Here is a 24,492-nt window from a genome sequence, read left to right as displayed (position 1 = left end):
ATACTACAAGACACTAAATTGTTATGCCAAAGTATACTTTAACCAGGTAAAGGAAGCTTTTTTGTGATCCACCAAATGAGGATAAGAAAACCCTTCATGGTATACAATCTGGAGATTGAATCTTCTGAAAATGACATGAAAGAAAGATTGCCCTTGGACCCTGTTGGAAGGGACCATACCAAGATTTTCTCACCACTCACACTGCAGTAAAGCTTCAGGGCTTCATACCTTGAGCTCAGATCTCATAGTAAAAAATAATCTTTTCAGAGTCTTGGAACTTTAAACCTATTGGAGACTTTAAGGTAAAGCTGACCAGAGAAATTTCTCCCCAGAAGCATACAACATCCTAGATGTGGTCAGCTTTCCCAAAATCACAAACGAAGACTTCTCTGCCACCAAAAAAAGCCTATGCTTTTTTTCCCCTCTTTTGTCCTCATTTCCTGCTGTCCTAATGCTTTCCTTTTCACTAAAGAACATTCCATGGGACCACGTTAAGTGGATGGCTTTAGCTCAAGTTTATTCCTTAGCATAAACCGAAGTAATTGTTGTCGGGGTTAATGCCCCAAAATTAGAAAACAATTTTATTGATATCAGTGCCTATTCACATTCCCAATGAGAGTCACTCTGAAACTATAAGGAAAGAGTGGAATGTTATCCTTTATATTCTAAATATCACTGTTAACACTCTTTCTGTCACCACTTGAATACTCTAACTTTTCCAATTAACAGCCTAATTGTTTTCAAAATGGAAAAACCTTTCTGAGTGAATCCTACAAAAGGCATATGTGTTTTTAGGCATTATACATTCAAGACCTGGGGATAAACTATGGGAGCACAAATTTCTTATACAATGTCACTGTATTAAATTCATTAGGTTTTTTTTTTTTTTTTTCTTTTTAAAATAAATGTGGTTATACCCTTTTACAGTTTGCTTTAAGGGGGGCACGAAAAAGTAAATTTCCCAAGGATCTTCTTCAAGAGCTATAAAAAATTATGGATGAACAAATATAACTGATCCCTGCTCAAATGCAACTAGATGGCCCTGTTTTTTTTAACCCCTAAGGGCCTATATTAGGTCTACAGAGAATGTGCTTATTTTGTTCTGTCGCCTTGCTGGTGCAGATATTTCTATTTGGTTTTGCTTGTTGCTGCTTTTAAATAGCTTTCCTTGAAAATTCTCGTAATAGTGTCTATGATCAAAGGCCAAAACAGTCAATAACCAAAATTAACACCAAATTTGAAGTAGACATAGATAAGCTATTTCCACTGCGGAAAGTTTCTAGTGGAGTTTCTGGAGACCCACTCTTGGTGGTAATGGGATACCGATTGAATGGAGTTTAAAGTTAATCTGTCCATTGGGGGAAAATCCTGGATTTTGTAACCAATCAGACCTACCAGGTCTTCAGACAAGTAGAAGCATCTCTTCAAAAGGTGTATGATAACATACACATTCAACAAAACTTTTGGTGGACCATCATGCAACTTGAGATCTCATTTTTGCTTAAATTGGGGGCTTGTATTTTGTATTGAACAAAACTGGATGCTGTACGTATACTTCCCACGATTTTCTTACTGCAAAAAGCTTAATTAAAAACATGGCTGATAGTGCTATTTTCTTAGACACTGCCCCCAAAGACATTAAGGAAATCTCTCAAGAGAAAAGAATACATGATGTGTTTACAGGAGAACCTTACAATTTGTTTTTCAGGTATCCTAAATGGTGAATGGCAATCTTGGGTTTTCCAAGGTTTTCCTAATTTTTATATTTCTACAGGTTTTTATAATTTGTGTTACCAAGGTAACGACAAAAATGAACACCTCTTCAAGTCAGGTAATTTTATAGTAAACTATAGTCCTTAACTGCCATTACACCCTGAACAAGGACTGTGACCAATTAGGCTCAAATGCTGTTTAATTGTCTATATTGCCTGAACGTTGACTTGTTTGATTTCATTTGCTTTGTTTCATAAGAACTGTTGTTATGGAGTATATTTTGGTCTTTTGATATCTTTTTGATAACCATCATAGTCAATCATAGTTTCCCTGGTGTAAGTACCCTGTTGAGTCTTAAGTGTCAAGTGTTGAATTGTCTTATTTCAAATAGGTCATTAAAAACATAAGGAATTCTTCAAGTGGTGTGAAGTCATGACTTTTGAATTCCATACTGAGACCAAAGACTTCTGAACTCCATGCTGAGACCAAATAAGTCATTTAAGATGGTGACAGAGAGTAGTGCAAATGTCTAAAGTTTTGATGAATCTCTCAAAATTAAGAAGCTGACCAAAAGAGGGGAATTGTTAAGTCAAACTAAAATTGGACCTGAGAAAGCCTCCATACTTGCATCCTTAAGTTCTTGCTTATGAAGTGCAACCTTACCTAGTAGGTAAGCAAATTGAAAACCTAACTTAGGAAAATGCTTCTATGGGAATAGATGAGTCACAGCCAATCACAGAAACCATACTTCAACCACTCATAGGCAACCAACTGTTCAAATTGTGTTTAAATAAGAAAAATGCTCAGCTCCAACCAACCTGGCTGTCTCTGTACCTCACTTCCATTTTCTGTACATCACTTTCCTTTGTTTATAAATCTTCTTTGACCGTGCAGCATCTCCAGAGTCTCTCTGAATCTGTTCCAGTTCTGAGAGTTGCCCAATCTGTGAATCTTTTTCTTCTCTCAATTAAAATCTGTTAACTTTAATTTTCCCAAAGTTTTTTGTTTTAACAGTACTAAGTCATTAATTCTTTCAGACCCAAAGGGAAAATTTCAACTATAATTTACCACTTTTTAAATTTTTTCAGTGTTCTTTCTATATCCAAACATTTTGATACTCTTGATGCTACGAAAAGTTAAAAAAAAAAAAGAAAGAAACTTTAAGCTCAAACCGCATCTAATATAAAATTATTAGAAAATAATTAATACATGTGTTGAGTATATTTCATTATTATGTTCATCACCTACCTGCTAAACTCTACATAATAAGATATTTCTTGAACTAGTTTGGGGCAAAATTTTTTGGATATATACATATCTTATAAAAAGGTTATTTTATTATTATTGTTATTTTGTTTTTTTGAGACAGGATCTCAATTTGTCACCCAAGCTGGAGTTCAGCTCAGATCTTGGCTCACTGCAGCCTCAACTTCCCAGGTTCAAGTGATCCTCCCACCTCAGCCCCCCAAGTAGCTGGGACTACAGGAATGTGCCATCATACACAGCTATTTTTTTTTTTTTTTTTTGTATTTTTTGTAGAGACAGGGTTTTGCCATGTTGCCCAGGTTAGTCTTGAACTTCTGAGCTCATGCAATCCACCTCTCTTGGCCTCCCAAAGTGCTAGGACTATAGGCATGACTGTTGCACCTGGCCTATTTTACTGTTTTAAAACATATGGAAACTACAAAACGTCCTAAGAAAAACAGAGAAGTAGAAATAATTTTTAATTAATCTCTTAATTTTCTACAAGAAAGCATATATTTTATTTTTTAATGATACTAGAAAAATATTTATTTTCAAATTGTTTTAGACAGACACCTATATAGATATATATTTAGTAAAAAACTATTTTCTTCTAAGAATTTATTTTTTACAGCAGTTTTAGGTTAACAACAAAATAGCAAAATTGAGAGGAAGCTACAGAAACTTTCCTTACACTTCCTGTTCCCAGAGTTGCACAACTTCTCCCACTATAGACATCCTTCACCAGAGAGTACGTTTGTTACAATTGATAAGCCTATGTTGACAGATCATGAATCAAAGTTCATTGGTTGCATTATGTTTTATGCTTGATGTTATACAATCTTTGGATTTGTTTACAAATGTATAATGATATTTTGCCACCATTATATTATTTTATAAAATACTTTATTGCCCTAACAAATCTTCTGTGCTCCACTTATTTATCCCTCCTCAGCCCATCATTCCCTGGAAAACTAATCTTTTTACTATCTCCATAGTTTTGCATTTTTTCAGAGTGTTGAATAATAGGAATCCATAGTACGTTGTCTTTCAGACTGATTTCTTTCACTTAGTAATATGTGTTTGAGTTTCTTTTATATCTTTTCAATGGCTTGATAGCTTATTTCTTTTTAGAGCTAAATAATGTCTCATTAAATGGATGTAGCTCAGTTTAGTTTTCCATTCACCTACTGAAGGACATCTGTGTTTCGAAGTTTTAGCAATTATAAATAAAGCTGCTATAAACACCCATGTGCAATTTTTTTGTGTGGATGTAAGTTTTCATCTCCTTTGGATAAATATCAAGAAAGATGACTGCTACAGGATGTAGTAAGAGTAAGTTTAGCTTTATACGAAAATGCCTGTCTTCGAAAGTAGTTGTACCATTTTCTGATCCCATGAGCAATGAATGAGACTTCTTGCTATGCCATATTCTCATCAGCATTTAATTTGTCCATGTTCTGAATTTTGGTCATTTTAGTATGTGTGTACATATTATTATTTAAATTTTCATTTCTCTGATGACATATGGGATGACATTTGTCATTTAGCATCTGCATATCTTTGGTGATATATCTATTAGGATCTTTAGCCCATTTTTTAATGAGGTTGCTTGTTTTCTTTTATTGAGTTTTAAGAGCTTTTTATATTTTGGTTAGCAATCTTTTATCAAGTAGGTTTTTTAAAATACTTTCTCCTAATCTGTGGCTTGTCTTTTTATTTTATTGACATTGTGTTTCACAAAATTCAGTTTTGAATTTTCAGAAACTCCAGTTTAAGTATTACTTTCATAAAACTTGCCTTTGGTTTTCTGCCTAAAAAGTCACCACCATACCCAAAGTCACCTAAGTTTTCTCCTATGCTATCTTTTAGGAGTTTTGTAGTTTTGCATTTTATATTTAGGCCTATGATCCATTTTGAATTAATTTTTGTGAAGGGTTTAAGGTCTGTGTCTACATTCATTTCTTTTTTTTCATGTGGAGGTCCAGTTTTTCCAGCACCCTTTGCTCCATTGTATTCATTGTATTGCCTTTATTTCTTTTTCTTCTATTTATTTATTTATTTTCTGAGGCAGAGTCTCTCTCTGTTGCCCAGCCTGGAGTGCAATGGTATGATCTTGGCTCACTGCAACCTCTGCCTCCCAGGTTTAAGTGATTCTCCTGTCTCAGCCTACTGAGTAGCTGGGATTACAGGCGCCCACCACTACCCCCAGCTAATTTTTGTGTTTTTGTAGAGACGGTGTTTCACCATGTTGGCCAGGTTGGTCTCGAACTCCTGACCTCAGGTGATCTGCCCACCTTAGCCTCCCAAAGTGCTGGGATTACAGGTGTGAGCCACCATGCCCGCCCCTTTGTTTCTTTTTTTAAAGATTGTTTTGTATGGTTGAGAATATTTTTAAAGTATAAATTTGATTAGAAAATTTACACTTTATCCACAAGAAAAACGTACCTTTAAGATTTCCCTCAATCAACATTATCACACATTTCTTATAGTGCTCCTGTAAATCATAGGGTTACGTAAATAAACATAATCTAATTGTAATTACATTTGAATATATTTCTTTACTTTCAATTATAGCATGTTCTTTTTTTAAAACTTTGGGGTATTGATTTTTAAAAATTATTTCTATAGTAATTTTGAGATAACTTTTAAAAAGTTACAGAATTATGAACTGTTTATTCTAAATGTAAAAAAAATTTGAACATATAATTCTACACATTCTTATGATTTTCGAAAGTGTGCTCTAATTACAATACTTTTTCAAATCAGTAATTTGGCAAATTTCTTGTATCAATAAACTGTTTATTAGATTATGATGAATATAAAAATTCTGGTTACTTTCTTCAAATCAGTAATTTGGCAAATTTCTTGTATCAATAAACTATTAGATTATGATGAATATAAAACTTCTGGTTACTTTATGTTACTTTGTATGCTAAAAGATTAATAAAAAGAAGCTAAAATGAGGTATTTAGTCCTTAAGAGCTAATAATTTAAATTATATAATTAAAATGTCTAATTTTTATTAAATGTTTACCATTGCCAAGCACTATTTAAAACATTTTATATCAATTATTTTATTTAATACTCATAACAACTCTGTGAATCATTTTACAGATAAGGAAATCATAGCAAGTACAGTTAAAATTACTTATCAAAATTGGCCAGTGCGATGGTTCATACCTGTAATCCCAGCACTTTGGGAGGCTGAGGTGGGTGGATCACTTGAGGTCAGGAGTTCAAGACTAGCCTAGCCAACATGGCAAAACCCCGTCACTACTAAAAATACAAAAATTAGCCAGGTGTAGTAGTGGTGGGCACCTGTAATCCTAGCTACTTGGGAGGCTGAGGCAGGGAGAATTGCTTGAAGCCGGGAGCGATAGCTGCAGTGAGCTGAGATTGGGCCATTGCACTCAAGCCTGGGTGACAGAGCTAAACTCTGTATCAAAAAAAAAAAAAAAAAAAAAAGAAAAAATTACTTACCCAAATTTACACTATTAAACTGGAACCAGGATTTTAATATTTGTACACTGATTATATAGCCCTTCTTATAACCACAAACACGAATGCAAATATAAGCCAAGCCTTAATTTGGGCACAGCTGAAAAACATTTTAATCAAATAACCATTGAAAACAGTAGTAGTTTTTTTCTTGCAGATTGTCACATATAAGCTGTTCCCTGAGAAGGATTTGAGAGGAAGATTAATACTAACAGAAAGAATAATTTAAAATATCAGGTTAATACACGAATGGCCCGTTACCACTCACTGCTTTTTGAAACTAGAACATACAGTTTGAAAAGGGTAGAAGTATAAATCAAGACCATTAAATATTGGTTGTATTCTGCTAAACCAGATAGAAAAGAGAATGGAGTTTATTATAAATAAAATAAGAAGCCATTAAAGACTTATTTTTTATAAACAAATGAATGATTTTATATTTATTATATTGCATAAACAAAAAAGTAAAAAGGCACAAATTTGAAATATAAAAACAATTGAGCATCTCAGTGATGGGATTCGTTTGGACACATAGATATGGTGTTATTTTATTTTACTTTATTTTATTTTACTGTAAGATCTGGGATATATGTGCAGAATGTGCAGGTTTATTACATAGACATACATTTGCCATAGTGGTTTGCTGCAAGATATGGTATTACTTTAAACTGAAAATATATCAACCAACACGAACTGAAGAGGTGGAGAGAAACCCTTATCTGAACTTCTTTTGTTCATTTAAACAAAGCTTCCCGAAAATACAGCCACCATAAACTCCCCCTCTGGGAGGTTCACAGTCAGAAAGGAAATAGACCACTCGGACTTGGATGAGAAATCATATAAACAAAACATTCCATAACGTCCACTTTTTTTCTCCACTTGTTTCTTATTAATTTCTTGCTCTCTGTTGAATTCATGACCTTTCTTTTTAAGACCATATATAAACCCCTAATTCTAATTCTATCAGGAGCCATTTCTTTTCGCACCCTCCCATATATGAATAAACTTTACCTTGTCTTCTGTTTATCTTTTGTCAGTTATTTCACGAGCTTCCAATGACTGAAGCTAAGTTGGTAGAGAAAAAGTGTTTTTTTTTTTTCTCCAAACATCCAATATACAGAAATAGAGTGACAAATATTAAGTAAAACACATTGATTCTTATTTTTCCACAATAGCACATTTCTTAGACATAGCAAAAGGAAAAGTTTCTTCCTTCTGAAAAAAAATGTTTTTTGTGGCAAATACACAAATACATATACATCCATAAATACATACAGGCTCTTTATCTTTGGAAACTGTGTTTCTAAAATGAAATTATTTTTCTTCATGTTTGCAATCTATAGGAACGAATAGATCAAATTATAGAAGCCCAATATCTCATTGCTATTAGGAAGTTTATATCGAGCTACCTGGATTCTCCCCTTCTTCACATCTAACACATCTTCTTGAGGGATCTCTCCACTAGTCAGGTCTCACTCCTCAACTGCCCATCACTCCTCCACCCACTGCAGTCTGAGCTTTGCTTCCAAATAACCATTAAACCTGAGATTGTCAAGATTAAGAAAAAAAAAAAATACCTTCCAACTTCAATTAATCTTTCTAGTCCATTTGTTGACCTTTTCTACTTTTTAATTTAAAAAGTGATAAATGCATTCTATAAGTATTTTTAATACAGAATTAAACAAAATTAAAGGTGAACCATCTATACCCACTCTTCTTTTGATATTTTACAATTTTAAATATTTTATTGTTCAATAATAATCTTTAAAAATAATTATTACAAATAGAATATCAACATTTATCAACCTAGAAACAATTAACATGATTTATTTTAAATAAAATGTTTGGTATTTAATATGTCAGATGGAAACATACCAAAATATCAGTATTATGAATAATATTAAACTGTAGAAAAATTTAAAAATGCTATTATTGTAATGGCATATTGGAAATTATCTTAAAAGTCATAGTTTAATACAATAATACCTGTTTAATTGTTACTAATTTAGAGCATTTTTAGTAAAACTATGTGTCTGTTTATTAAAGCTTTTGATTTTTTAACACAATTTTTTGTGTTGTTTTGAAGAAGCTGCTTTCTTGAACCAAAAAATGGGTGCTGCCAATTTTTTTAAGTGTTGTTTTCATAACCCAGTAGGTTCTTCCTTCCTGCTGTTCCCCACAAAACCAATAAGAACAGAAGGTTTGGCGGTAAAGAATGAGTTTAATAAATACAGGGCTGGCCAAGAAAGGAGAACAGGAGAAATTTCTCAAATTTGTCTCTCCAAGAATTCAGAAGCTAGGCATTTTTAAGGGCACTTTGGTGGGCAGGGGGCTGGGGCACTGGAACAATTGATTCGCTGGAGATGAAATCACAGGGGCGTCAAAAACTGTCTTCCTGCAGCTTAGTCAGTTTCCAGGAGGAAGGTGGTTCTTAGGACTAAGTGACATCTCTTCATCTATTGAAATGCCAAATCTGAAAAGTATCTCGAAATTCAATTATTTAGGCTTCACAATAGTGATGTTATCTGCAGGAGTAGTTGGGGAAGTTATGTATCTTGCAACGTCAGGATATGTAACTGTGCGGCAGCAACTGACTTATAGGAAAACACACTAAGCGATGGCAGCGCATGTTTAATTGTGCTTGTTCTTTAGCAAAGTTCAAGCCCCTAGCGTAATTCTAACCTTGTCTCATGAATGCAGCTTCAATATCCAAACAAAGTGAGCAGGAGGGCAGCTTCCCTTGCCTCCAAGTCTACCTATAAACTAAATTTCCCTCATGGTTATCTTGGCCTCCAGGCTAGAATGGGCAAAACAGAAACCAACCAACCAACCAAACAAACAAAAAACAATTTAACCTGTGAGGTTAGAAGCAAGATGGAATCAGTCATGTTAGATTTCTTTTTTATGTATGTGTTTATTTATTTTCAATACGGAGTTTTGATCTTGTTGCCCAGGCTGGAGGGCACTGGCACAATCTTGGCTCACTGCAACCTCTGCCTCCCAGGTTCAAGCAATTCTCCTGTCTTAGCCTCCCCAAGTAGCTGGGATTACAGGCGCGTGCCACCACACCTGGCTGATTTTTGCATTTTTAGTAGAGATGGGGTTTCACCATGCTGGCCAGGCTAGTCTCGAACTCCTGATCTCAGGTGATCCACCTGCCTTGGCGTCCCAAAATGTTGGAATTACAAGTGTGAACCACAACGCCTGACCTTTCTTATTATTTATAATTCTGCAAAGACAGTTGAATTATTCTGTTTTATACATTTGCAGAAGGATATACAACTTTGGAATGTTTGGAATTAAAGTTTTCTTTCCCTTTGTACATATTTATTTTTCTATTCAGACTCATTTTTGCCAACAACTAGTCTATTCAGTTTCATTGTGGTGCTAGGCTCTGTCTACTTAAATGCTGGCTGTATTTCTACATCAAAGCTACTGTGTGAGAACATTTTCATGTACACACAAACCTTTAATTATCAGTATTCAACAAGGATTAATATGAGTTGTGAGAATATGGGCAAGTCACTCACCTCTAAGTGAACTTCCCCATCTATAAGTTGATGATAACAGTATTATCAAACTCCTAAATTTGTTGTGAGGAGTGAATGTTAATTCAATGAGTTGGTGGTCTGCCACCTGATAGGCACTTCGTTGGTGACTGCAAACTATTTGAGTGTTTCTACTTTACAGAGTGTATATCCTTGCTCTCTGATAATTTGAACCAATAATAAAAATGATCCCAAACATATTTTGCTAACAGCCCTTATCATTTTACTTTGGGACAAAATATTCAAAGAACTTGAGAACCCATTATGTGTGATTCCTTCTTCCTGACCTTTACCATTCAGGATATTAAAATACTGGAACAATGGAGATAAGTAACTGTGTACTCCCTTAACAGAAGTTTAATTTTCAGTTAGCGTTACTCCTTCTACATCAATCTGTGATTGCAAATACCCAAAACAGAAATGCTCTTTTTTAATTCTTCCTCTGCCTGCCAACAGATGAGTTTGTTTCTGTTTTATGTTTGGCCAACTCCTTCCTTATAGTAAATGAAAATTCTTTGAAAATTCTGACATATCACCAATCCTAGTCTGGGTCATATTAGTGTCTGTTTTGGTATACTTAAGGAAAATCTTAATAAATACATGTCACAGAAGGAGCTGTAAGCCAAATATCATTTAATTAAATTAATTTATTTATGTTTTGAGACAGTCTTGCTTGGTCGCCCAGGCTGGAGCGCCCAGTGGCGGGATCTCAGTTTACTGCTACCTCCACTTCCCAGGTTCAAGCAATTCTTGTGTATCAGCTGCCCAAGTAGCTGGGACTACAGGCATGTACCCCAACACTGGCCTTTTTTTTTTTTTTTTAGTAGAGAAGGGGTTTCATCACGTTGGCCAGGTTGGTCTCAAACTCCTAACCTTAAGTGATCTGCCTGCCTCAGCCTCTCATAGTGCTGGGATTACAGGCATGAACCACTGAGCCCAGCTCAAATGCCATTTTAAACTGGAAATTTAATTGATTTTGTTTTTCCCATGGTAAAATCATATTACCTGTGTTTTTAAGCTCCTAATGCTGTAATGAGTTGTAATGATGTCATTTAAACCACATCATGTAACTTTTCACAGGGATATGTTTATAACATTTTATTTTCAGTACAGAACATTTTATTTTCAGTACAGAAACTGCATTTTGTTTCTCATTCTTTCACATCACTGGAAATTAAGCGTCTATAAAGAGGATCCTCATGCAACAACCTTCTATTTCTGGAAAATAGGTTATTTCATTTCTTAAGATCCCAAGATGAGATTTCCTTCTCTCATGCCATCTGGCAAGATAATAAGATAACATCTAAAATCAATACTTTAATATGATCCTGGCTAAAACCTAGCCTCAATGAGAATTAATGGCATATGGCTGAAGCTTAAGAGGAAAAAAAAAAAAAAAAGAAATAATATTACTTTAAAAAATGTACGTTCAATAAAATTTTTGTTTTTACATAAAGGGAAATAAAGTATAAAAAGACTGTGACGTTTTTCAACTCAGAAAAATTACTGATTGTATGTCATGAAAATACTTTTATAGAAATCTCTTCAAAAATAAAATAGTTTGTGTTTAGTTGACAAAGCTTCAATTTTTAAAGTTGAACAACAAGGCAATATTTTAATTAATTAAAATTAATTTAAAGGTAAAATGATACAAGTTTGTGTAATAAATACATACTTTGAGTGAGCAAGATAGTTTAAATGGAAAATATAAAGACAAAGAAAATAAGAGCAAGTATGACAGAAATAAAAAACAGATTCTATGTTTTTATTTCTGTTTGACTTGTGCATATATTTTAAATTGAAATGAGAAAAGGACATGTTTAAATGAACTTCTCAAGATGGATCCTGATCTCTAAACATTGTGTGTGTTCACTGTGGGTAGGGGTGTGAGTGGGATTGATACAATACTTAATCATATTGTAGTTGAAAATACCATCTTTATGATTTCAATCCTTTGACATTCATTGAGGTTGCTTGTTTTATAAAATTTATTTTAACTTAATTTATTAAAATGGATAAATATAATTGTATACATTCAGTGGTTATGTAACAATATTTTAGTGATAGATCAGAGTAATTAGCATACCCATCTTCTCAAATATTTATCATTTTTAATATTAGGAATATTCAATATCCTCCTTCTAAAACTATTTAACACTATAAAATATGTTTTTAACTATAGTCATCCTACGGTGGCATAGAACACTAGAACTTATCTTCCTTTCTAGCTGTAATTTTGTCTCCTTTGATCCAGTATATTGTCAATATTTCTGAATGCTCTGTTTGTTTATGAAAACAGTGTCTTCTGCAGCTGTTCAATGTGCAAGTTACATGTGTAGGTTAGGTCAAACTTGTTATTTCTGTTACTTAAATTATGTATATCCCTACTGATTTTTAAAATCTGCTTAAACAATAACCTTAACAGTATGCTTTAATTTTTCACAAGAATTGTGGTTTTGTCTAAATATGCCTATATTTCTGTGAATTTCCCTTTATATATGTTAATCTGTGTTATTAATTCATACAAGATTGGAATTATATTAGCTTTATGTTAATAAAAGCTTTTGCCTTTTTCTTATGTACTAATTCTCACCTATGGGAATTATGTTGCCTTAACCGTTCCAGGGTTAATATTTGTATGGCATATTTTTTCTGTAATTTTCCTTTCACACTTTCAGAACCCTCAAATTATACATGTGTTTCTTAATAGTATAAAGCTATTCCTGTTTGCTTGTTTTGATTTTATCCCTTGAAAAATTCAGTTTTTCACCATAACATCCCATTTATGTCTATCATAGTGACACAAATTTGGATTTAACCATACAGTGCTATCCTGTATTTCCTATTTGCTCCACTTGTTATGTTTTCTATTACATTATTTTAAAATCTTATTTACCAAGTTTTTGGTCCTGAAAATATTAGTATTCATACTTTTCTTTTTTCACCATAAAATCATGGTGAATTTATGTGTTGTCTTTTAAAACAAAGTTCTGAGAACATATTAACATGAAACAAGATATTTTAAAAATGAGATGCTATGCTTTTCAAATACTTAAATTCTCTTTCTGCTATATTTCGGTATAACTGACAAAGTAAAGTAATATATGTACTGTGTACAATGTGATGGTTTGATATATGTATACATCATGAAATAATTACCATAAACTAGCTAATTAATATAACATCTGACCTTCACTACATTTCATGAAACATTTTTATTATTTTCTAAAATGAGTGTTTGAAATATTTAGCTTTGTATTTGTAACCTTCTTTGGTCTTCATTTCTTTCTGTATCTCAGATTTTTCAACCAATATTAGATTCTGCCAGGGGCAAATACTTTTTCCTTTTCTCAAACTGTATTTTGTTTTTTATAGATTCTATGTTTTTCAACTCTTTGCCTCTCTCTGCTACATTCTATTTTTTTTTTTTTAGTTCTATCATCTAATTTCCTCTCTTCTATCTGATTGTGTCTAACTTGAAATTAAATAATAAATGTTTTATTTTTATATTTTTAATTTTAGAAATGATACTTATTTTTGTAAATTTGTTTGCTTTTAAATTATATATAATTATATTCTTTATTTTTTGATATACAATGGAGTAGTTGCTTTAGTTTGATACTTTAATCATTAATATCTTTTAGTTATTTTGAGTTATAATTCTGCTTCCTATGTTCCTGCTGATTCTTGCCTGTTGTACTTTGGTTCCTTACTTAGTGATTTTTTAAAAATGTTTTTCTATTCATTTTTCTTAATAATGTATCTGTTTAAATTTTTGAGTCCTGGGTTAATATTTTTATAAGAAATTTGGAAGAGCCGTTTTCTGTAACTACTTTATAGTAAACTCTTCACATATGTAATGACAATATAAATTAAGACTGCAAACTTGTATAAGAGGTGCAATAAGACTTCTCAGAAAGTGTTTTTTTTCACTTTTCCAGAAAGTATCCTGTGCTCTCTGCTTCAGGATCGGAGATTTCTCCATTACACTTAGGTATACCCTGGACTTGTTCTTATTCTTACCCTAGGCTCATAAGGCCACAAAACTTGATATTCAAGTCTATTTGGGGTCCAAGAGTGGAATATTCTTGTTTTGAAAAAATTTAAAGCATGTATATGTTGTTGTCATAAAAATATATTTGTATTCTAATATCAAATTTATACCAAGTTATAATATGCAAACTCTTCTATTAAACATAAGGGTTTTCCAATTGACTAAAAAAAAATTATAATTTAACTTTTTATTTCCAAAACCTATTTCTGTTTCCATGCATTATTGCAATAATAGCAATGTAGTGTACCAGCTCTGATGATTATACCAGGTTCTTTATGCTAAGAGTCCTTGGGTTAGTGGTATGATTTGATAGTCATGTTAGAAAAATCATGTCAGCTGCAGTGTGACATTAATTGAAAATGATGCAGTAATAGAAGTATTAGTTGAATGCCTCTGGCTAAATAGTCATAGTCCACAAGAGGCTCTCACACTGTTGAGGGTAAAAGTGTCACTTGAAGACTTGAAGACCTAGTACATCTCCCATTGCTGGATTCTAATTGGGTAGGTCTAAGGAGGGATCCTCAAATTTGCATTTTAAATAAGTTTCTAAGTGCTACTCATCACTGTCTTAGAATACAGTAACTTGTGAGAAACTGATCTTAGCCTACCCTAAAAAAAAAAAAAAAGAAAAAAGAAATATTAAAGAATGCAACTACTCATATGTACTGTCAAGTAGATGCACTGTCAGGGGCAACCATAGGAGGTACTGATAAAGAATTATGTAAAAACGAACAGCAAAGTAAGGTTAACACACCTACTGATGCAAATCGAATAGCTGTTGATGGTTTACTAAAAGTATACAATAATACTAGACTTAATTCTGGATGAAAATACTGAAAATCAGCTATAGCTTCGGAGTCATATGTGAGCTACCTGCATATATGCTCTTGGATTTACGTTGTTAATAATAAGCTTAACTATTTATATATTTATGAATAGGCATGTTTTCTCGGTTTTTGATTCCCATTTCCCCTGAAAACTCTGTAGAGTATTACATAAGCAAAGAGATTATCTCACCTCTCTTGCTTTGTTCTCCTTGCCTGTGTCTCCCCTGTCTGTTTCTGGTTCTTTTCTGTCTCCTGTGTCCTTTTCGGTCTCAAAACAACAGATCAGCTCTTGCATTGGGTCTAACTACTTCACGAAGAGGTGAAGACAGTGACCCCAATGTCTGACTTCATACAAGCGAGTCAAGAAAAACCACAATGTCTTGCATGGGCCTGTCTCAAGGGAGGATAGAAATCCATTCCTTAGTTCCCCAAAGCCCAGGTTACATATTTATTACAAGACTTTATTTAACACTCAGTGCTAAAAGGCTGGAAGAGCACCACAAAGAGAAAACCTAACATTTGAACCTAGAAGGTAATTATACTAACCTTCAGTGCTCAGGGGCAAAATCTTCTGCAGCAATCTCTCGCTTCTAGTTCCCAGTTCATTCCAGCATACTGCGCTGCCTCAAGTTTTGCTTTTTCTAATATTCCCAGCAGAATGTTTCAGTTTTCTGCCCATAGTTACATTGATCTTTATTTTCTTTTTTTTTTTATATATATCTACATGGATCCTCTTTAACAGAAGGGCTTGATGGATGTGGGAAAGAAAAGCAAAATTTAAGATGACTGTTGGTCAGAGATACATTGACTCCAAAAGTAATAAAATTTGGCCTCTAGGCCCATCCCTTAATAGGCATTTTCCAAGGTTTGGGGAAGAATTCTAGCCCGTGTCTTTAAGTTTTTGTAAAATTTGAAAAAAATAAAATATTTTACCACTAATTGGTTAAATTCACTGTTACTTTCCACTCTGTATTTTCTTTTTTCCCTCCACCAGATCTCCTCCTATTTTTGGCAGCGTTGAAATCACCAGAGTTGTGTGTGTGTGTGTGTGTGTGTGTGTGTGTGTAGAAGGAATCCAGCCTGCAGCCTGGGCAAAATTGAGTAGGCGATGCATGGTTACTTTCCACTCTGTACTTTTTTTCCCCTCCATTAGATCTCTTCTTATTTTTGGCAGTGTTAAAATCACCAGAGTTTGTGTGTGTTTGTGTGTGAGTGTGCATGCGTGTGTAGAAGGAATCCAGGCTGCAGTCTGGGTAAAATTGAGTAGAAGATGTATTTAGTTTGGACATAGTCTAACGTTACTTACATGCATATTTACCACTGGCTGTCCACAGGTAGAAAATGCTTCTAGGAATATTCCATCTGCCATTGTGCCACGAAGGTACTTAGAGACTTGAACTTGTAAGGGAGAAGCAGATTTTGAGATGAACAGTGTCAGAAGGCAGTCAGTGGAAAATTCTTTCAATCATCAGTAAAATCAGAGGATATAGATCTTACTGAGGAATAGACAAATCTGAAATTTTCACCTGCCAGGAATAAACTTGGAATTGCAATGATGGGATTTAAGATTCAGTGTACATTGTTTTCCTTTTCTTTAATTAGAATCACATAAAATTGAATTATTTAGAAATCCTAGTTTTAGTTTTTGTTTTAGGGAAATTAACTGGTAGTGATACTATGGAAATAAACACAGCCCCCAGAACAAGCATGGGCTTTTATTGAGACCTTACTACAGTAAGCCAATAAGCCATTATTAATTGTGTTTGTCAGACTCAAAGACAAACAGAAAAGAGAGAAGACTTCAAGCAAACAAAAGAGTGGGAAGAAAAGGAAAGGCCTTAGTCATGTCCCAACTGTGGTCTGTTCGCACGGAGAAGCTGTAGGCAGGCTAAATAGAAGTAGGACATTCATTCTATGTGAATGGTTAGGGGTGCATACTTGGGTTTCCTTGGTTGGTTCTAAATTGGAAAAATGGGCAAAAAATTAGCTCTCAGTTATTAATCAGATCCTAGCCATTTGGGGCTGATTGATACAAGGGTTCTTGTTTTGTTCCTGAACTGTTGCTAGAGATAGTGGGTCTGACTCCCTGGACTGGTTACTGTAGACAGTAGTTTGGCTTCCTGGTCTAGTTGCTACAAATTATAGATTAGAGTTCTATTTTTATAGGTATAGTCTGGCTATTGTTCATTTGTATTTTTAATCTCTCAGTACTATAAAGACTATTTATGACTGAGTACAAAGTCATCTTTTCTGTAGATCCAAAAATATTAGCATATGTCTTCTGTATCTTATATATCCCGCACTAATGGTATCTGGCATTTTGGAATGCTTGTGGTGTTTGTCAATTTCTTTAAATTTATAATTTGTTGTGATTACTTTCTCATTGAAAATACCATTTTAAATAAAAATGTGTATTCATAATTTCATATTTCTTGAGGAGCCCAGTCCCTAGACTTAAAAGCTTTGAATCCAAATTTTTAGATCTGCTTCTGAAAGATTTTGGCTTGTGCAACTGGTCCATTTGGTGCTATTTATCTTTATGCAAATGACTGGTAGAAAAGAAGTTGAAGATCTTAATTTTCAATTTTTACTTTAACACTTTCATATTTAGTCTTGTATTAGACACTTAAATGAAGATGTCAGGTACTTTTTTAACTTAAGAGTCTGAATATTTATGAAAGCATGATATTGAACTAGAACACATTAGGAGCTAGAACAGATAGAATGGTGAAAATAGCCTAGGACTAAGAGCTGAAGCCTGTCAACATCTAGAAGTTTGCTAGAAGAAAAAAAAAAATCATTTGAAAAAGAGAGAAGTTGGTAGAAAAGCACTGAAATTGTTCTGCATTGCTTGGATTCACTTTAGAGTTAAGAGATCCCTTTAGAGTTAAGAGATCCCTTGTTTGAATCAAATATTTCAATGGGTCTTCTCTGTTCAAAGTTAAAATCAAGATGCCATTTAGATATGTTCAATAGGGTGCTAACTGCTGTGCATGATAATGTAAAAAAATTTCTTTATTGTGTGCCTGATAATAGGTAACATCTTTCAACTGTGATTGCCTTCAGGAGCTTTTTCTCCTTTATATAGATTTGTACTTTTCTGCTTGTGTAAATTGTTATTGGAAGCAATTATATTGTCTCCAGAAGATTAGGAATAGATCCATAAGAAACAGGGCTTATCTTAAACTTGTATTATTCGGGCACAGTGGAGTTGACCAGACTGATGATGTCAAACCATTCTGGACATTTTTACCATATTTCTTATATGATAGCAATCCAGATTGAATAACCCAAGCTTTGTAAATTGCACTACTATCAGCATTCTCTTTTAGTGTTTTTTTTTTTCCCCTTCTTGAAAGAAATGATTATTTTACCTAGAAATTAAAAGGGATGTTTACAATTCAGGATTATGGTGCCTTGATGGAAGGGTCATTCGTTAATGAAACAGGACGAACGAGGGTAGAAGCATTTGGGAAGGAAGCAGCACATAGGAGGGGACTGCAAACAGGATGAGGGGTTTGAGAATGATTTCCCAAATAAACTGACTTCCAAACTGAGAGTTTAATTAAAAAAAAAAAAAAAAAAGAGGGGGAATCACAAGCACATGGGTGATGTTTCTAGCAGAGGAAACAAACATTGAAATTCTACAGAAAAGTGAGTTATAAGACTGTGTGAAAACGAGGAAAGGTAAGAAAAATAAAGCTGGATCATAGAATTACAAAACACACTAACCAAAGTAATGCAGTTGCCGAGGTGACCAGGGTTAATATCACATAATCTCTGTAGGGATATGGCATACAGAGTGTAAGAATTTGAATTTTTCATTATAATTTTATTCTATTTTTAGTAATAATGATCAGATTACCTTGAAACATGAAATAACACACTGCAGAATGTGGAAATGTTTGTCAAAAGATATAATAAAATTGTAAAATTGTATTACATAATAATAATACGTAATAATAATAGCAATAATAAAATAAAGTTGTTAATTGAAAAACAAATCTCAACATAGATAAGGAAAGATTTTATTCAAAGAGATTATTTCACAAAGCAGGGAAGTATTCTTGTAATGGGAACAATGCAAGGGCCAAGAGATCTGAAAGGATGTCAAAGGTAAGGCAGAAAGGTTTTTTTGTTGTTGTTTTGTTTTGCTTTTTAAATAGGGAGGAGTGAAACAAGGTTAGAGGAAGTGGGTTAGTGGAAGTGAAAGGAAGGATCGTATGATTAGACAGTTGATCAGGGAATGTTTTTTCTTGAGGTCAGTCCATTCTCTGGAGAGGCTGTTAAGGAGGAATTGAATATGAGCTCAGGCTAAGGGCTGAGGGGTGTCAAAGTTCAGGAAGCTGGAGGAAGGAGAGAAGCTTAATTAAATTTGGTTGAGTGAAGGGAGGCAGGTATTTTGTCCAGATTGGTCAGTGTCCCCAAATAGTACAATTAATCATTGATGAGGCAAAGATTGGTAATTTGCGGCAGGGAGGTGGGGGGTCTGTGTTTGGCCATTTCACAGGTAAACAATGGGAGCATCCTTGAGTCTTACTTAAGTAACATGGAGAAAGGTAGTTCCTTGCTTTAAGCCATTTCTGGAACACAAATAGATGGGGTGAGTTCTTTGAATTCACTGATTTCCAGAATCACAGGGCTCAAGTAAAGTTCAATTTGTCATTCAGGGAAAAAAAAGACAGACATGTGAACAATATAAATAGAGTTTTACGAAGGCCAAAATTCCCATGCTTAGGAAGTCATAAACTCCTATGTTTAGGTGACAGACCAAAGCTATGAATCTCAGAGAAAGGGATATGTTAAAAGATTAAATATCTCATCACATTCAAAGGACAAATGTCCTTTTAGCATGGGATTCTACAAAAATAAAAAATGGTTAGCGAAAGGATAGATGAATTTTAAGATTTCAGAAGTAAAACAAATATGGTTTATAAAACGGAGCAGTGAAGAGTCATGAGAATGGTTTTCTGAATGAAGACCGGTTTGTTGAAAGGGTTATCTAATTAGATGTCAAGTATGTCTGTCAGGATAGCCTAGGATAAGCCAAGGTTGCCAACAGTCCCTGTATCTCAGTGACATAAAATAACTAAGCTTATTTCTTGCTGATGGTTTTTGTCTACTATGCTTCAGCAGAGAAGCTCCATTCATATGTCCACTCAGGTACACAGGCTAACGAAGCAGGAACCAACAACAAAATTGTTGGTTACTGGATAAGAGAGGATTTTTTCAGCCTAGAAGTGACACAAATCTCTTCAATCTATAAATCACAAGTTTTCAAATGGCTCCACCCCACATAAGAGATCCAACAGCACAATTATTCAAAGAAAAAAGAAAGCTGGAAATATTTGGTGAACAGCTTTAATGGCTACTACAGTGCCCCACATATTCAGCTTCCTTTCTTTCCTGTAGTTAGAAAATAAGGAGATACTTTCCAAGTGAGAGAAGCCGGTTCTGCCTGGTCAGGGCATCAAGCTCAAAGCCCAGGATTGTTCTATGATGTGTGATTGTTTCTGTCTCAGGGGTTATGCTCAGCAGTCTCTAACTTCAGTCTGAATATAGCTTATTTTGCTCTGTACACCAAAATAACAAGTATTCTGACTGCAGCCATCTGATATATGGGGAAAGAGCAGGGAGAGAATATCAGTAATAAACACTGAGAGAGAAGAGTGATGGAAGACACAGCAACAAATGTTCTGTATTAATCTCCTTGGGCAGAAATTATGAGTGCCCACTCCTTGGGGATGAGGATTATCCCTGCTTGAGAGGAGCTCCATGGTCCATTGCTTTCATGGCTCTCAAGGTGCTCTCTGGAGAAGGTTCTTCCCCCCGCCCCATTCTTTTACTTTGCTATATTTAAACAGGAAACGTAGATAATATGGCTTCCTGGAGGTTGGGCATCTGGTTGTCTCAGCTTGTTTCAAGTCTGCACAAGTATAGGAGTGCGAGGAGGATTTAAAGTCCCAAATTGTCACAACTGTTTTTCAGTCCCATCAGTACAATCTGCTAAAATGTAATGCAGACCACTTAAGCCATTTAAAAATAGTCCACTAAAAAATTTTAAAAAATAAATAGGTAAAATTCATTTTCCTAATCTACGTTATTTAACTCAAATGTGTAAAATGTTATATTTTACAGTCAATATAAAATGATCATGAATGAGATATTTTACTTTTTTTTTTTTTTTTTTTTTTTTTTTTACTAAGTCTGCAAAGTGCAGGGTATATTTTACATGTAAAGCATATCTCAATTATGATGCTAAATTTTCAGTGGAAAAAAGGCTTTCCAAAAAATAAAATTGTGTTTAACAAAAAATATTTAACATGCTTCAGGATTTTAATTTAAATTAATCAAAATACAACTTTAAAAATTCAATTCTTTCATTGCATTAGCCACATGTCACACTCAATAGCCCCATGTGGTTGGTGGCTACCACCTTGGAGAGCACATATCCAGGACCATGATTTTTTTATTAATACACATTTCTGAAAGCTATTCTTTTTGAGGTGCTGATACTCGTACTCACAGTCCATTGATAAACATTCCTTTCTTCTATGTCTCTTTCTTGACAGAATCTGCCTCTGTTACCTAAGAAATTATACTTCTAATTTCTTTTCACTTGGCCATGTTGTCTAAGGGAGAAGTGTGCCGGATGGTACCTCAATTCTTTCACATGTCTTACCAGCTGTTGTGGCAGCCATAACATTCATTTGAATCTCACAGCAAGGATGTATTCTAATCAGCCCTTACACTTAAAGGCCTTCTTAGTTTTGTATTTTATAAGTTGGTGATAAGAAACAGCTACATCTTTCAATCCTACAAGTCTCTGAATTTCTGGATTATTTTTATTCTTCCTTCTGCTTTCAACCATGCAAATATTTTCTGAGCTCATCCTTTTTTTATAGTAATTTGTCAACTACAGCCAAAACACACTGCTAGAATTTTGTTTTTCAATCTCTTTTCTAGATCTGTTAAATTCATAAAATATATTTTGTCTTATAGTGGTGAGAATTCAACTATTTTGCCACTGTAATAAGGATTGTCATGCTTCCACTTTACGATAACGGTTTCCAACCAAAACCAGCCCACCCATTAGTCAATAACACATATGTTAATTCAATTTTATAACAATGTATAAGTTACTCAGTGGCAGAGTAGGCTAATTCATGCTACATTATCAACATATCCATATCTCAGTGGGTTAAAACAAATGTGTATATTTCACTCATGCTGCTAGCCTCTCACTGGTCTGTTTAAGTGTTCTATTTTTCATCCCTATTTAGGGATCTTGACTGAAGCAGTAAACACTATCAACAAGTATTACCTCTTGTCATGCCAGAGGAAAAAAAAGCACTCTGGAGGATCTCAAACCAGCAATTAAACTATCTGGCTAGAAAGTAACATAGATCATTTCTGCTCACAGTGCTTTTATCAAAACAGAGGAGTCTCACATGTGATCCTAACATGTCAAAAAGAAAGTGGTAAGTCAGATATATTTGGTGATTAATGTTAACGACAGTCATAAGAATTATGGTAACAGAATTCAAGAAAAAAAAAAAAGTAAGACAGATGTCCGGGACCTCAATTATTATGGAAAATAATTTGAATAGACATTAGTGAAATAAACTAGATTAGATGGGATAAGCTTCAAAAACATGGTGGCTTTGTACATGAGAAGAGGGAGGTAAAAGGTTTGAAAGTGATGCAAAGTAACAAAAGTAATGCTGACTCTTTTCCTTCTTCTCAATGAACACCTGACATGGGAATTCCAAATGACATGGTGAACAAGTACTCTCCACCAAAGAGGGCTTAGGGGATTTCTAGGACTCAAATAGGAAGAATAGAGAGATATTTTCTGTTACAAGCTTTTATAAGGAAATTATTTGCAATAGAAAGGGAGTTTCAAAATGCTGAGGGGATTTTGGTTGGAAAGCGTAAGTGTAATTATATAAGATACAGAAACAAGCACAGGATGGCCACTGAATTTTGTTTGTTGTCTACAGACAAGAAACATGTGTGATATTAGTTGATTCCAGGATTCCACATAATTTAGTAAGAAATAAAGTTAACAAGTTATAATGTTCACAAAAATTATTAAAAAGTTCTTGTCTATAATTTCTGATGCCTTTGAGGAGATTAAGCTACAAGCTCCTAGTATTAATCTCTTTTATTATTTTTAGGGTGAAGATAACTCAAATTCTTACTCTTTATAAACCCACTAAAGGCAAATGACTCATTGACCTTATCCTAGGTAGGATATGCACCAAAATTCTATCAATAGTACATGATAACTCAAGGGTAACCTCTGTCAGAAAGCTGTCCTGACTTTCCCAGGCTGAAAATCATGCTCTCTGTGCTCTTGCAGCTATATGGGCCTACATCACTTACCTCTCCTCCTTGAACTGCTCCGTTGTCTACTTTCAATGCAGCAGCCGTTTAAAAACAGGCATTAGTTCACACCACATCTTTACTTAGAACTCTATGATGGGTTCCAGTTTAATCCCAGGAGATGCAATGCCAAAGGCCTTACAATTGCCCACAAGTTTTTGTATGATCTCATCTCCTTTTTTTTTCCCCCTTGTTCATTCTGCTCCTGTTACCCTGACCCCTACATTTTTTTTTATTATATTCATTAGATGCATACATACCTTAGGGATTTTGCACTGTCCTTTTCTTTGCCTGGAATACTCTCTCCTGAGATATCTATGTAGCTAACTACTTCATGCTTTTCAAGTCTTTGCTAAAATCATCTCTTTTCAAATAAATCTTACCAAGAGAGTTTAAATTGCAGCATTTATAAACTGGAACACCCTTATTCCATTCATTTTTTTTCCTATTGTAATTTTCAATGTCTCACATGCAATTTAATTATCTTATATTATTGTGTTATTCTTGTATTGTCTGTTTTCTTTATTACCACACAAGGTTTATAAGAACCGTTATTTTTGTATTTTTGCCTTTTTTTTTTTTTCTTTTTTTTTCTGGGAATGGGTAAGAGGGCTAGTTACTTAATAATCATTTGCGGAATGAATGATTGTAGTTTAACATTTATTTACTCCTCTATCTTCCCAACCAGACTTGGTCCAGGAACAAAATAAAACCTTATCTACCTTGTTTTTCAACTGGGATTGAACAAAGAGACAAAGCTCAGAAACAAATTATTCCAAAAAGACCTAAGATGGTATATAAAGTACACGACATACTTATCTTTTGTGCTTTTAAAAAGAGATTTTTATAAAGTGTGATATTTTTAAAGTAATGCACTCATTACTAGCTTTAAGTAAAATTGAAATTTAATACATTTTTGTAACACTAGAGGTGTGTTTTATGTTTTATTTAAATAGAGATGTTAAGTAAGAGACAATACAATTTGATTGCCCAATTTATCTTCAGTTATCTACATGTGCAAGACATGAGTGTAAAAATAATCTACTGAGTATAAAATAATCTACACTAAACTTGTTTTTGGAAAAATCCTAGTGGAGATACATAATTACATGTATTGTCTAAGAGTGAGCACTGATCTTTTGATTTTTTTTTCTTTTATTTATTTTCTTCCTTCCTCTCTTCCTTCCCTCCCTCCCTCCCTCCCTTCCTTCCTTCCTTC

The sequence above is a fragment of the Theropithecus gelada genome, chromosome 5 (assembly GCF_003255815.1).
Source record: "Theropithecus gelada isolate Dixy chromosome 5, Tgel_1.0, whole genome shotgun sequence".
Lineage (NCBI taxonomy): Eukaryota > Metazoa > Chordata > Mammalia > Primates > Cercopithecidae > Theropithecus > Theropithecus gelada.
This window is presented reverse-complemented; position numbering follows the sequence as displayed.